This window comes from Ascaphus truei, chromosome 5 (assembly GCF_040206685.1).
Source record: "Ascaphus truei isolate aAscTru1 chromosome 5, aAscTru1.hap1, whole genome shotgun sequence".
Lineage (NCBI taxonomy): Eukaryota > Metazoa > Chordata > Amphibia > Anura > Ascaphidae > Ascaphus > Ascaphus truei.
The window spans coordinates 161583840-161599933 of NC_134487.1; the positions used below are offsets into that span (position 1 = coordinate 161583840).

General features: G+C 45.1%; 1 protein-coding gene across 4 annotated transcripts in view; it reads right to left on the minus strand.

Moving 5' to 3' along the window:
* JADE2 (jade family PHD finger 2) overlaps positions 1-16094 on the minus strand; it is a 352120-nt gene that overhangs the window by 16113 nt on the left and 319913 nt on the right. The gene's annotated exons all lie outside the window — the stretch shown is intronic.

The following is a 16094-nucleotide window of genomic DNA, read 5'->3' on the forward strand; positions in this document are numbered from 1 at the left end:
CATGACAATAACATAGGTAGAACTAAACTCAGTGTATTACATCTGTATCATTTAGAGGTGTTTAAATATCTTCAGATAGGCTGCGCAAATGTTTAGTAGGTTTTTCACTTATTTAGCTTTTTTGCCAAAGTTCACACACTCAAAATTACGCAAATATGGACTTATGTGACCTCAGGTATGTTATTACCTTTAACTGTGCTTTGCTACATTTTTCACACAAAAAAAAAACCCTGCAAATGTTCCTGGTTTTGTGTACGTCTGCTAAAATGTAGCACTTCTCTAGTCCAACTGCTCCCAATACTAATTTAGTTAATGTTGAAGTATTCACTTATCTCACCTTGAAATATTATATAAAGGGGATTGCGTATCAAGTTCCCAGAAAGTGTGCTTTGGCAAACAACAAGCTTAGAGAATAAGAACATAACAAACAGATTAGGATGAGAAAAAGGCATATGCCCACAAGGTCAATGTTCAATTCTAATTAGGTTTTGAAGTGGGCAAAAGACCTAGCCATCATTTCCACTTATCGGGAGCTATGGGGGTTATTCATTAAACTGTGATAGTGCAGAAATCACACAGAAACTACCACTGACTTCAAGAAAGGACCAACACGGCTTCCCTCTCTTCTTTCTCTATTAAGAAAAAGCGTGTTTATTAGTTCACATAAAGAAACTAACATGTCAGACCCTCCGCAAAAGTTCTACTGGTCTTGATCCTCAAGGTGTATCTGATTAAACAAATCGCTGCTACAGTTTTAGTTCATTTTGGTTCTACATGGGACTGTGGCTCATATTTACTAAGGGGTGCTAAGACATCTTGCAGTGCTGGAAGTGAACGGGCAGTGAGGTGTCTCCCAGCACTGGAAGGCGTCGTATGGAATAGCACCAAGTAGAAAATTAGTAAATATGGACCAGAACTATTAAGAAGCATATTCAAACTGCTCCATGTTCATTTCCAGGTGGCTCTTAACATGCTATTCTTTAATCATAGGAAAGAAGCAGATATTTTCTTGTTAATAGACAAGCACGTCACTGCCAGAGCCATGTGATACAATCTCTTCTATCAAAGGAAGAGTTAAATAAATGGCACTACATTATAAAAATGAGGGTTAAGTTTAACATGCCAAAAATAAATGCCTTGGCTGGACAAAAACAAAAACAAAAAACAAATAGACTTTTGGCAGCGTAACATGGATATTACAACATTGGAGAAAATAATAACAAAAAAAACAGTCCCAAATTCTGATTTTCTTTCAAAGGAAATCTATGAAGTAGCCGCAGTCAAGTATAAGCAAGCTGCACAAAGAAGAAAAGATGGATTGTGTTTTACTTTTGTGTTTACTGACTGCCAAGACATGTAATAATAATAATTGCCTTGGATCAATGATGAGTAATGCTGAGCAGCCTTCCAAGCTGAGAAGAGGCTCCTTATAATATAGACCCAAGTGCCATTCTAACACGACCTGCTACCTTAATCATGTCATCTAGTGCAGGAGATTCACAATGCTAAAAATGCCATCAGAACCAAGATAACGTTGACTACCATTATCATGACTGTAAAATGCACAATTTGAACCTGTTCTATTGTAACAAGTCCTGTTATTTTAGCACATGTTTTAACTCCTTTGTTGCACCCCCCACAGCAAGATTGCGTCAGGCACTGTCCCCAGTGTCGCAGACTTTTGCTTGTTCGTCCGCGGTGCTGGGGACAGTAAGTCTTACTACATCTGTAGTATCTTCATACAGTGATAATAGAACTTGAAGTATCCTCAGTCTGCTCTCACTATTTCTGAGAAACATTAGTTGTGTGGTGCCCACCCTCATTGTCCTCTTCAACCAGTAGGATAGTCTTTTCACTCACTAGATATTTGTTTGTTAGTGTTTTTAGTGGCTTAGAAAGCCTCAGGGGTGGACAATGAGGATCAGCATTGTTTTTAAAGTCTGTGTACTCTAAGCAGAAGAAGCTTAGGCCCCGGCGGCTGCACGCATGACGCACACAAGGTACGGTCCTCTATGGGGCCGGCCCCAGTAGCTGCCTGCGAAAACACCTGCACAATGCGCGACCACCTTTGCCAAAAGACAAGAATTTTGTCTTTTGGCGCATCGGTCGAGCAATGGCTACGCCGGCGGTTCAGACAATGAGGGCGAACAAGCCGCGTGAAGCCATGGCAGCGCCCCCGCCACGACCCCCAGTCGCCTGTGATCTGAAGTCCTTCAGATCGCTCGGCTGGAGGGGGGTGCACCGGGAGGCATTTCGTCGTGCACTGGGGCCGTAGCCTTAATAATCTAAGCCACAATACCCCTTCCGGCACAAGAAAACACTTTACAATCCCCATTTACTTCAATGAGCCATAAGGTGTCTATCTGTGCAGAATGTTGTCTTATAGCAGTGTCATTTTCAAAGGGCTGCAAAAATTTTTTAAAATCTAATTAATACCTAATTCATTTATTATACAGAACTTTCCCCCTCACCTCACTCACCTCCTCTCCCAAGCTCACTCCTCCCACTCCCCCCCTCCTCTTTCCTCACACACTTCCCCCACCCTCTCCCCCACGCCCCTCTCAATTCTTGCCCCCCACACCACTCAATTCCCCCCTCCCAACACACCATCCTCCCACCCCACCCCCCACTCAATCACACACACAGAATCAATCACACAACTCTTCACACTTTACCTTGGCGCACAATCGTCTCGCGTTGATGAAGTCGGGACCAGCTTCTGGTGCAACGCAGCGACGCAGCCTGCGCACAAAAGGATGAAGTGCCGGCTGGGCCCCCGAACAGAGCAAGTAGTACGAGGAGTTCATGAAAGTGCCAGGTTGCCGACCACTGACCTTTGTTGTAGCTGCAGCAGGGGCCCCACATTAAGTACTGAAGGGCCTGCGACCCGTGGGCTGGCTACCCCTGTTTTATAGCATAGAACCCCTTAGTAAATATGACCAGCAATCAGTTGAATGTATTCTCATATCACATCTGAGTATTGCTTTATACTGCAGCAGTAGGTGGATCCTGAATTTAAGAAGCAGTCAGAGCTCCAGCATCACATACATACAGTATTGTACTTGCTCTATGACCGTGCTATATGATATACAAATGTATGTCGTATTCTGTTATAAATTTTTTTTTCATTGCCAGCACAGAATGAGCATTAAGTTGCGAATATCAAACAAAGACACAACCAGCAGACAGATAGAAACAAACAGACAAATATTCCTTGAAGGCTGATCATACTGAAAATTTAAAACATAAAAAAACACATTGATCTGTCTCTACCATTACTGAGGAAACAGGATTAAGAAAAGCCACCAGATGCCAACAATGACGATCGAACTGCCCACGTGAAGACACACTTTGGGGCATATTTTGTACATTGCGAGATTGCCCGTTTTAGCGATCTCACACGGTTAGCCCCATTGTAACCTATTGTGCTGTCCGTGCGAGATCACAGACATAGCGAACTTGCAGTTTACACAATAAGTCTTACCATCTTTGCTGTGGGATAACAATATTGTAGCCATAAAGATTGGACACTGCTTTCTGCATATACATTCTGCATATACATTCTTACTTATTTTACGGAGGCTGGCAGCACTATATAAAAAGAAAAAATACTTTAAGTATTGGTCCAAAACTAGCAATCTAGCTACATTTTCACAAATGCTAAAACGCATTAAAAAGCATTGCTCTAAATCCTCTCAAAATATATGTGGTTTGTATTCCCCATGTGACAATTTAAGTACTTATAACTGTTGGGACAATATAGGAGATAATCAAAAGAACATGAGCTAGATTAATACCGAAGCCAAGTGGTTGACTTACAATATCTTGGTCTCAGTTTATTTTTCTGGCCATTGATACCTATTCAAAATGCTGTAGGATGTCATTCTCCTCGTCAGTGAAGCCTCATTTAATTTAATGTGAATAGAGCTTTCCCAGGAAGAAGGGGTCACTATCAATGAGTATCATAGTTACTTTACAAGCTGTAATTTGAGCTGCACTTAGTGGTGGTCCCGAAAACATCTGCCATTTCTTTTTGGAAAGCCCTCTCCTGTGGTCTATGACTTTTTTCCCCATGTGCCCAGGAATACTGTTGCATTCTGCAGCTACATCATTATTGAATCCTATGGAGACACTGTGATATTCCGAGGCATGCTTACATATTTTGAGGTTATCGGGTGGAACAATGTTGCTCACTGCATCTGTACATGGAGCACATATAACATAGAGATGTATAAAATGTTGCGTCTTAGTGTGCCACCCTTTTTGCCTTTTATTTGTGCCTAAACATCAGCTAGATCTGAAGTGAAGTAAGTCTAACATTCTGCACCTGATGTAAGAAACGTTTTCTTACGTATGACATAACTGTGCCCCAAAAATGGAGCAGTGCATCCAAACACACTTTTCTCTGTGTTATAATATATTCCACGATTTGTAGCTATTAAAATGTTGATGGTCTATGTATGTATCTACAGTACTGCTCAGAGGATGAGACACGCACTCAATATCAATGGTAATAGAGGTGGGGTTCTTAGCTGCCGGTGCGCTGGTCCTGGGGAGCTCCTGTAGTCCCAAAAGTTCCAGTACAAAGAAGAAGAAGCAGGCACACGGTCTTACTCAAAAGGAGGTTTAATATGCCATAAAGTCCAACGTTTCGGCAGTCAAATACTGCCTTTCTCAAGGTGAAAGGCAGTATTTGACTGCCGAAACGTTGGACTTTATGGCATATTAAACCTCCTTTTGAGTAAGACTGTGTGCCTGCTTCTTCTTCTTTCTACAGTACTGCTCCCCATGATTATTAGCATTGAAGTGGTTCAGGAGAAGGCTGAGGATGGAGAAACCCCAGAGTGCACTGGTGGACTATGTGCATTCAAGAAGCAAATACATCCCTGTGAAGTTGGCTTTGCTGGTTTCCGCTTTGGCGCACAGTTTTCCCTGAAAAGAGGATTTCAAATATGTATTGTTGAATATCTCTGTATGTAGAGGGTTAAGGCTCCCAGTATATGGTTGATGCTGTCAAGAATTGGTACCTGTGATTCACTATGAAGTAATGATAAAAGGAAGTCTTGCTTTAAAGCAGTAGTCCACACTGCTCTCTCCCTCCCTATCTACCTGAACCAGGGTGTCCCGCAGAGCTGATCTATTGTACCCCTGGACTCCAGGGACCCCGCATTTCCCGAGATACCATCACTGAGCATGAATACGTGCCTGGTGGACACAAAATGGCTGCAGGGTCAGGCTTGCTCCGTCTGCAAGGAGAAAGTTGCAACGCCATTGGGAGAAAACTTTGCCACCTTCTATTGGTGAACCCGCAGGCATATTGGTAGTTTTATAGTGTCATACACTGGCACAAAAGAAAATCCAGTATCTTAGGACATGAAAGTCTCTGGAGGTTGGGGAACAACGAATCAGCTCCGAGGAAACCCTTGTTCAGGTACAAAATAAAAAAAAAGGGGGGCGGGCGGGGGGAAGATAAGGGGCCGGAATACTGCTTCAAACATCTGACAATGACGACTTAACCCTCTTAGCATTAACGATGCAATTGTTACACTATACAGGCATACCCCGCTTTAAGGACACTCACTTTAAGTACACTCGCGAGTAAGTACATGTCGCCCAATAGGCAAACGGCAGCTCACGCATGCGCCTGTCAGCACATCCTGAACTGCAATACCGTCTCCCTACCTGTACCGAAGCTGTGCGCAAGCGGGGAGACTATAGAGCATGTTACAAATGTGTTATTTACATCAGTTATGCACGTATATGATGATTGCAGTACAGTACATGCATCGATAAGTGGGAAAAAAGGTACTGCTTCACTTTAAGTACATTTTCGCTTTACATACATGCTCCGTCCCATTGCGTATGTTAATGCGGGGTATGCCTGTATACTAAAAAAAAAAAGATCTATTTCTACCCTTTCTTCTAATTTCTCCAGTATTCCATCCGGATTCAGAGACGATACATTAGTAAATTCAGTTGCAGATCTGTAAGCAAAAATGTATATACAGTAGTTATTAATTAGATAATCAATAAGGGGTCCTACCTATAATTGGGTACTAATGAAGCACTAAAACATCTCCTTCAAAAATCATTGTAGTCTTTGCATAAATAGTGTGATGGAATGCAATAAATGTAATAATAAATACATGTCTAATCTCAGGGTAACACTGCGTGAAATTCAGAAGAAAGGTTTCAATATTATCTCTGTATTGATGTCTTAACACCAAGTGGTTCTTGGTTGCTCCTATGTTTCTATCATGAACACCCCAGTAGTTTGCAAGGACAATTCAGAATGCAATGTTTTAGATGGCACAGGGTAGCGGTCCTCAATGTTATTATATTCTGTATCATCATAATAAAAGGACCAACATTTCTGCATTCCCACATTTTTGTAACTGGGTACAAATATATATTTTCTTCCTTTAATTGAAATAAAATATTATAGCTTAATGCCATTAGCTTCTACGTCTGCCTCTGCCACAGCAAATAGTGTTTCTGAAACCTCTCCTTGGAATACCCCAGCAAGGCCATGTTTTGTGGATTGTGGATAACCAAGTACGATAGTCACAATCAAATATAGTATAAGGGCAATTGTGTGTGCCATTGATTAATCCTACAATCTGATCTGGCTTGGATGTTTAGACGCTTAGAAACCCATGGTTGTGGCGTTCTATTTTGTAGGACCTCAAGTGCAGGTTTTGAACTACTGGTGTACAGCACTGTTCGACTACTGATACTTCTATCAAATAGACGCTAAAATAAGGGGTGCCTAACAGCAGAAGTGAAGTAAGATATTTCAGGTGCTTCTAAATAAAATCACTTTCCAATGTGTGTTCAATGCATGACAGCATGAAATCTAATGCAGAGCCAGGCATATATATTTACTAAGCAGTGCTATTCCATATTAACATCTATTTCGGACCACAACTGGGGCTGTAATGTTATCCCAGACTGGACACAAAACTAGTTATATTTGGATTTAGAATTGAGTTGTAAGAGCATTTGTACCTTGAGAATCAGGTACAAAACATGTCTACGTCTTGTGACCCCAAGTACAGTACGTCATTTTTGCTCCTGTTGTCTTTTGACTTAAGGCGGTCGTTCATTAAATTCCAACAGTGCCTGAAAGTTATCGCACGGAAACATCTATGGACTTCAATGGGCTTTTCAATAGTGCCCTGATCAGAACTCTCTAAAACTCAATTTAAAAGTTCTTTTGATAGGTGTTAGTTGCTCTACTGTTACTCTTCTAAATTCTATTCATAGCCCTTGTAAGCACAATCTAAAAATATTTATACAGTGTATATCAATTATACATTATATTATTACCGAGTTATATATTCATGGCTATTTCCAAAAAATAAATGTTTCCTACTTAATATGCTTCCAGCAAACAAAACAGGCATAGTAAATAGGAACTTCAACAGAAAGGATGAATCAAAGTATTGTTTTGTGCAGCCCTATTCCCAAACCAGACTGTCTGCTAAGGAAACCAAACATGTGACCGTTTAGGAGCCTACTCCAAAGCCACAAACACTACTGTATGAAGAAGCAGCCGCCAACCAGTCAGATGCTCCCGTTGGAAAAACCTGATGCAAATGTGGCTTTCTACCTCATGTGCTGCCATCGACAAGGGGACAGGGAAAACATTTATAAAATGTGAAGCTTGCCTCCACTTTTAGTTTATTTTTTTCCTCTCTCTTGGAAGAAAACCGGATTTTAACAACTTAGGTGGGGCCTTCTAACGGATAAGAAACTGTCTCTAGAAATCGATTTTTATCCAAACAGCAGCTTAACCTTTTTGATTCTGAGGCGAGGCAGCGGCACAGAAACCCACTGAACTGCCAGTAACAAGTGCCAATGCGCCAGATGCAGCTTTCAGAGAAATAAAATATATAAACTTGGCGTCCGAAATATGTAATTACCATCCAAACAAGGGGTAGAGATGTAGGAATGCAGAAAGGAGTTCTAGGAAATAGCATGCAACCACAGAATATATTATATATTTTTTCTTAACTATCAGAGCATACCATTGCAATTTCCACTAAGTTTTTAATATGACAGATTATATGAACAGGACTATGATTTAGCAAGCATTGTCTCTGATCTGATTTTTCGAGGGAACTCCTTAATGAATAGGCAAGATTGTACAGACCAGTGCAACGTGTTTTAATGCCAGAGGGCTTAGCCTGTTAACAGGACAATTTCTATAGCTCCCTTTTCTCTTGCCCTAACCAAAAAGTAAATCCGTGCCGGGTTTTCACTGCAGTCCGGGTTTTCTGCCTCTCCTGCCCTTTCTGCTCTCTGTGGCCATTTTGGGTACTGGCCGCCTGCTTTATAAGGCTGCAGTTACCATAGGGAGTCGTCGAGCAAAGTTCTGTACGTTTGCAGCTCCTGTCGGTCTTTGCAGTTACACCTTACCCTCTTGCCTGTTTTGAATTCCTGTTGCTGACCCCGGACCGTGACCCCGACCTCGCTGCCTTCCGCCTGCCCTGACCTCCGCTTGCCTCCTTGACTTTGCACCTCTGCTGCCAGCCCTGACCTCTGCCTGTCCCCTGGACTTTGCAAATCTGCCGCCAGCCCTGACCCCTGCTTCCATACCGACTACGGATACTCTTACAGGACTCTGTCCCTGGGTTGTGCTCTGATTCTACTACTTTACACAATTTTGTGTCATCGGCAAAGATGGAGATTTTACTCTCTATGCCAACCTCAAGTTATTAATACACAAGTTAAAAAGCAGAGGTCCCAGTTCCGAACCTTGAGGTACTCCCCTTACAACTTTAGCCCAACCTGAAAAAGTTCCATTTACGACATCTCTCTGTTGTCTGTCCTTCAACCAGTTTTCAATCTACTGTAGGTGCAAATATTTTTACTAAGACCATTTTCCTTTATTTTGTACATTTGTGTGGAACTGTGTCAAGGTGAACTGAAGCAACATCACCACAGATCTAGAAGATAGTGGATAATCAACAAAGGGCACTATGGGAAGGTGGGGGCTATAAGAAGGACATTATTGGACATTCACAGTACAGTATGCCACGTTTTGTTTACTTGAGAAAGACCTATGGGTCGAAATGTTGTGTATTGGCTGTAATAAATTAGATTAAGTAAACCTGAAAGTGCTTTGTGTTGCTTTTCCCTACTAGAACCGTATAAAAAGCCATTGCAAAATATAAGTAGACCACATCAAACACCCATATTATCTCTAATGGCCATGAAATGTCTGTAAATTGAATGTATAACCTCTGTTCATTTAATGTAACCATGTACTATCATCGTAACTTTCATTCTTGAAAACGAGACTTTAACTCCCAATGTTCTATTTCCTGAAGAAAATTTGTATAAATAAAATAAATAATAACATCAACTGCATCACCCTGGTTTAAATTCCTACTGGCATGACCTACCCTTCACAAATCCATGCTGACTATTACTAATAATTTTGTTATCCATTAGGTATTCCTGAATATTATCCTGAACTAAACCTTTAAGTAGCTTCCCCACTATTGATGTCAGACTTACAGGTCTGTATTTCCCTGGTTGTGATCTAACTCCCCTTTAAAATATAGGCACCACATTTGCTTTACGCCAATCTTGTGGTACTGAGCTTGTGGAAATTGAGTCATTAAATATAATGGTTTGGCTATTACAGAACTTAGATCTTAAAGAACACTTGGGTGCATACCATCGGGGTCAGGTGCTTTATTTACTTTCATTTTATTAAGCCATTAATATAGAGCAGTGTTTCCCAACCGGGGCTCCATGGCAGCATGGGGTTTCCCTGAGATGATCAAAAGGCTGTCGCAGGATTTCCCTGATCTCCCAGAGCAAGGCATTTGCTAGGGGACTGGGTAGTTTTTTCCATCCCGATTGGCTGCTGTTGCTGCTGTGTAATGCAGCCAATCAGGAGGTGGTGTCAGGAGCATAGGCGGTGTAGCTAAGTAGAGGAGGAAGCGAGGAGGAAGCTGCATGGGCCCAGAAAGAGGTGAGGCTGTTTGTCTCTGTCCTGTTTTTTGTGTGTGTATTTGTTCTGTCCTGTTGTGTGTGTCTTCTGTGACTCTCCGTGACTCCCTGCCCTCTGTGACGCCCTCCGTTTCCTGTGACTCTCTTCCCCTCTCTGTCCTGTATCTTCTGTGACTGACTGTCCTGTTGTAAGGGTGCCTCGGCAACTAAGTACTGTGATTAAGGGTGCCCCGAGAAAAAAAAAAGGTTGAAAACCATCTATATAGAGGTTGTAGCTCCCTCCTCTTGCAATATCTTTTCAATTGACTTCTCCTTGGTAAATACAGAGGCAACGAATGTATTTAATACCCCCAACTTTTCCTTATCTGCAACAATTAGCCTGCCCATCTCTCACTGAAAGGGTCCTATATTGTTATTAACAGTAAGCTACTTGAAGAACTTTTTTGGGTGGATCTTACTTACTTTGTTTTCAATTTGTTTCTAATCTCATTGTCCCTTTGCAACCCATTATGAAAACATGACCTAGTTTTGCTGCCTTCTCCATTTGCAAAATAATTTTGGCTTCCTCAATGTCACAGATATTTGGTGGTTTTATTGCCAAAAGATTCAGAGTAAAGACCATATTGGCCCGATTTTTTTTTTTTTTAAATAAAGCTTCATGTTTTGCCATTTTTCTAAGTTTACTGAAGCATATTGGGTGTAGAGTAAAAATTGGTATATCATGAAAAAATAGTTATAGTTTAGTAACATAGTACGGAAATAGAGAAGTGAGTGAAGGGGTCCATCTGGTTATAGTCAAAGTCAGAAGGTATGAAATAAGGGGGAGGGGAGGAGCAAGGAGATCATTCAAGTCAAGGGATCAAGGGAAATTGGTATGTCATGACCTACTATGGTATGCAGACTTCCTTGAATTTGTGTTGGGAATTCATAAGAAAACTTCTGAGGTCTTGTATTCACATCTGGATGAGACCTGGGACAATGAGGGTGGCTGGGAGGACATTTTTTTGCCTTTGCCAAAGTTTTACAATTGGGAGATATTGATAAATATACACGACCTAGAGGTTGGCAACAGTACTGCAATCCGCAGTGAAAACATGTGTGTACTGTATGCGTATTATATATACCATTAAGGTCGAAACGTCTGGATGGGTTTACTGGCTATGCATCTTAACCCAGGCGGTGCTCAAAGCTGTCAAATGCAGCAAGCATAAGCTTATAGGGGACCATGGTATATGGTTTGAAGCAAAAGGTGGCACTGTGTGCTCATTTGCATGTAATTTCCCAGAATCCCTTGCTGCAGTGGAAGCACTGTATGCTGGGTGATAATGGTGAAAGGCAGGGTTGCAGACCTGTCTAAGACATGCAAATGAGCAGTGTTCGACAAATCACCCAAAAATCTACTCGCCCAACCAAAAAATCTACTCGCCACCTAGTCCCGCCCCCAACTCCGCCCATAGTCCCGCCCCCAACCCCGCTTTAAAATATATAAATAAAATACATTTAATAAATTCCTAGTCAGAACAACATTCGTTTTTTACATAAATGTATTTATTGTTATTACATTATACTACAATTAGTCGTGTGTGTGCGCGTGTGTAAATGTCGGATCTAGAAATAAAAGCCAGATGTGAATGACTAGTTTCCTGAACCCCGTAACCAGTGTCTTGACGTCGGCGCTTCACAGAGAGAGAGACAGAGAGATACACACACACACACACACACACACACACACACACACACACACACACACACACACAGAGAGCGGCACACCCACACCCACACCCACACACACAGAGAAAGAGAGAGAGACACACACACACACACACACACAGAGAAAGAGAGACACACACACAGAGAATGAGAGACAGAGAGAGTGCGACAGAGAGCGCGAAGAAGAGAGTGCGACAGAGAGCGCGAAGAAGAGAGTGCGACAGAGAGCGCGAAGAAGAGAGTGCGACAGAGAGAGCGAAGAAGAGAGTGCGACAGAGAGGGAGAGGGTGACAGAGAGAGGGCGAGAGGGAGAGGGTGGGTGACACAGGGAGAGGGTGGGTGACACAGGGAGAGGGTTGGTGACACGGAGAGGGAGGGTGACAAGGAGAGGGAGGGTGACAGGGAGAGGGTGACACAGGGAGAGGGTGACACAGGGAGAGGGAGGGTGACACAGGGAGAGGGCGGGTGACACAGCAAGAGGGGGAGGGTGACAGGGAGAAAGAGGGTGACAGGGAGAGGGTGACACAGGGAGAGGGGAGGGTGACACAGGGAGAGGGGAGGGTGACAGGGAGAGGGGGAGGGTGACAGGGAGAGGGTTGGTGACACAGGGAGAGGGAGAGAGGGTGACACAGGGAGAGGGAGAGAGGGTGACACAGAGAGAGGGAGGGTGACACAGGGAGAGGGTGACACAGGGAGAGGGGGAGAGTGACACAGGGAGAGGGGGAGGGTGACACAGGGAGAGGGAGGATGACACAGGGAGAGGGGAGGGTGACACAGGGAGAGGGGAGGGTGACACAGGGAGAGGGGAGGGTGACACAGGGAGAGGGGAGGGTGACACAGGGAGAGGGGAGGGTGACACGGAGAGGGGAGGGTGACAGGGAGAGGGGGAGGGTGACAGGGAGAGGGTGGGTGACACAGGGAGAGGGAGAGAGGGTGACACAGGGAGAGGGAGAGAGGGTGACACAGGAAGAGGGAGAGAGGGTGACACAGGGAGAGGGAGGGTGACACAGGGAGAGGGTGACACAGGGAGAGGGGGAGGGTGACACAGGGAGAGGGGGAGGGTGACACAGGGAGAGGGAGGGTGACACAGGGAGAGGGGGAGGGTGACAGGGAGAGGGTGGGTGACACAGGGAGAGGGAGAGAGGGTGACACAGGGAGAGGGTGGGTGACACAGGGAGAGGGTGGGTGACACAGGGAGAGGGGGAGGGTGACACAGGGAGAGGGGAGGGTGACACAGGGAGAGGGGGAGGGTGACACAGGGAGAGGGGGAGGGTGACACAGGGAGAGGGAGGGTGACACAGGGAGAGGGAGGGTGACACAGGGAGAGGGAGGGTGACAGGGAGAGGGTGGGTGACACAGGGAGAGGGTGACAGAGGGAGATGGTGGGTGACACAGGGAGAGGGAGGGTGATACAGGGAGAGGGAGAGAGGGTGACACAGGGAGAGGGTGGGTGACAGGGAGAGGGTGGGTGACACAGGGAGAGGGTGACAGAGGGAGATGGTGGGTGACACAGGGAGAGGGTGACACAGGGAGAGGGAGAGAGGGTGACACACTCACAGACACACAGACACTCACACTCACTCAGACACACTCACTCAGACAAACTCACACTCACAGTCTGTCACTCACACACACAAACACTCACCCGTAAGGCAGGGGGTCGCACATGGCAGCGGGGGCCTCCGCACGGCAGGAGGGCCTCTGCAAGGGGCCACGCCCCCTCCAGAGTGGGACGCCGACGCCGCAGTATTCACTGATAGATGTAGAAGGGCCGGTAGGGGATTTCCCCTGCTCAGAGCAGGGAGAGGCTCCGGTAGGGGATTTCCCCTGCTTAGAGCAGGGAGAGGCTCCGGTGAGGGGATTTCCCCTGCTTAGAGCAGGGAGAAGAGCCAGTTAGGGGATTTCCCCTGCTAACAACTGAGCTGGCCATCAGGGGTTTCCTTAACAGCTGACAGATCGTCAGACTGTCCGTAGAGGCGGCACACCGACGCCGCGTGGGGTGAGGGGGGGGGTCACGGAGGCCGGGAGAGATTGGTGTGAGGGGGGGGGGGGTGGCGGATGGCCCGATGCGAGGGGGGGGGGCGGATGGCCCGGTGCGAGGGGGGGGCGGATGGCCCGGTGCGGGGAGGTGAGGGGGGGAGGCGGGTGGCCCGATGCGAAGGGAGGCGGATGGCCCGGTGCGAGGGGGGGCGGGTGGCCCGATGCGAGGGGGGGGGCGGATGGCCCGATGTGAGGGGGGGGGCGGAAGGCCCGATGCGAGGGGGGGGGGGGGGGGGGGGCGGATGGCCCGATGCGAGGGGGGGGGGGGGGCGGATGGCCCGATGCGAGGGGGGGGCGGATGGCCCGGTGCGAGGGGAGCGCGGGTGGCCCGATGCGAGGGGGGGGCGGATGGCCTGGTGCGGGGGGGGGGGGGCGGATGGCCCGATGGGAGGGGTGACAGATGGCCCTGCAGGGCCCTGAGGCAGACAGGCATGGAAGCGGCTGGCTGCCGGAAGGGGGAGGAGTAGAAGCGCTGAGGAGGGAGGCCACTGCTCAGAGAGCCGGAGGCGGGGTAATCTCCCCCAACAACATGAACCCGCCTCTGGCTTTTTTTTTTTTTTTCTCCAGCACGAGCGCTGTAAAAACAGCAGCGCGAGCGCGGGAAATTTAAAAAACACACGTGTGCTGCTTGGGCCAATATTTATTCGCCCGGGGGTTAAATCCACCTGCCCCGGGCGTGTAAATGTATATAATTGTCGAACACTGCAAATGAGCATACAGTAATATTTCCATTTGCTATATTGAAATACAGTGGAGGTTTTTTTGTCATATATATAAAACATAAGAAGCACCCTAAACATACATATATATACAAATACATATATATATATATATATATATATATATATATATACACACGCAGACACACACACACAACAGTCCAACAAGAAAGTCTCTTTTCTGTTTCTGTTGTAGCTGTAGGGGAAGGCCTCTCTGTTCTCCTGGGTCAGCATCCTTGTGTGCTATGGCACCCTCTGTGTCCAGGTATAGAGGTCTTGTCCCCTTGTCTTGCTGTCAGCATACAGTCCTTTTATGTGCGTCAAGACATCATATTTTCCTTAGGTCAGCCCAGTTGTGAGCTAAGGAAATTTCTGCAGTCCTCTTTCTCCTTATGTCAGCCCAAAATCTGAGCTAAGGAATCTCTTTCCTGTTTCTCACATCTCACATTTTTTCTAAAAGTCCTAATCAGCCTGGTGGAGTCTGGTTGATTGCCTGTGTGCAATTAACCAGCACACTGCTGGATTTAGAGGCAAGTTCTCTCAAACAATGATAAGTCCCTGTTACACACCCTTGTAAAAGCAAAATCTATCCAATCAAGTAAAATACTAGCCAACTATGTTATGAGTAGTGAACAATATAATGACCGACTATCAAATGGATAACAAACATACATGGATCAAAGCAAGTTGTCCTGAGGACTTGGAAGTTATGCATGTGGGAATCAAAATCCCGGAGTGGAATCATTACTGGGTACACAGACTTTAATGTACATAATGAAAGCAATAGGTATAAAAAAACTAATGAACAGACATCAATGTAGTACTGTTATATTAAAAAAGAAAGTATACATTCCAGAGTCCAGAATACCTAGTTGGTGATAATACATCATAAGTCCAAGGTGTGAGCACACGTTCCAATCCATAGCAAGGTTATCCTTAGTGTTGTAATACACTGGCTATGTGACACAAATAGAGAGTGTATCCTACAGGTACTTGGTAGTTACTTTGCATTCAGTTCCATCGGTTCCATCCACCCAAAAGAATGAAAACCATACCACATATGGAGATGCAATGGTAAATCAGTAAAGCAGAGCCCTGAAGAGCATGAGCAACTGTATTATGTCCTGTCTGATCTACAATAGTCCCTATGTCACATAGGGGAAGACATTAAATACATGGCAGAGGGTACATGTTCTGCACAGTATAACAGCACTTCTATATCAGGTACCAACAGACATTACTATGTGTCCAGGACTTGTTGCCCTCTACACACCAAGCGTTCCCTGATGACTGCAATATGTGAATTTAAAATGGCGGCCGACTGGAAGCTGCTGGCCAGTAACAGCGACGTGCAAGTTCACCAAAAGTGATCTGGACCCCAGAAAGCTAACAGTGCAGGTCCTCCACAGTCTAATACTGTGAGTCTCCTATTTCAGACATTCCACAAAAAAAAAAAAGGATAATGACGGGAAGGTCAAGAAAGATATTTACTGCTTTGTTTTTTTTAATTTACAAGCAGAAAAAAAATACTTTGAATTCTGCATCAACAAATAATACAAAATGCACGTGACTTTGGTACTACTTGGACATATACTGTACATAACGGGAATGAATGGCGAAGCCAGTTCAAAGATGCAGACCAGTGCTGACTTAAGGAAT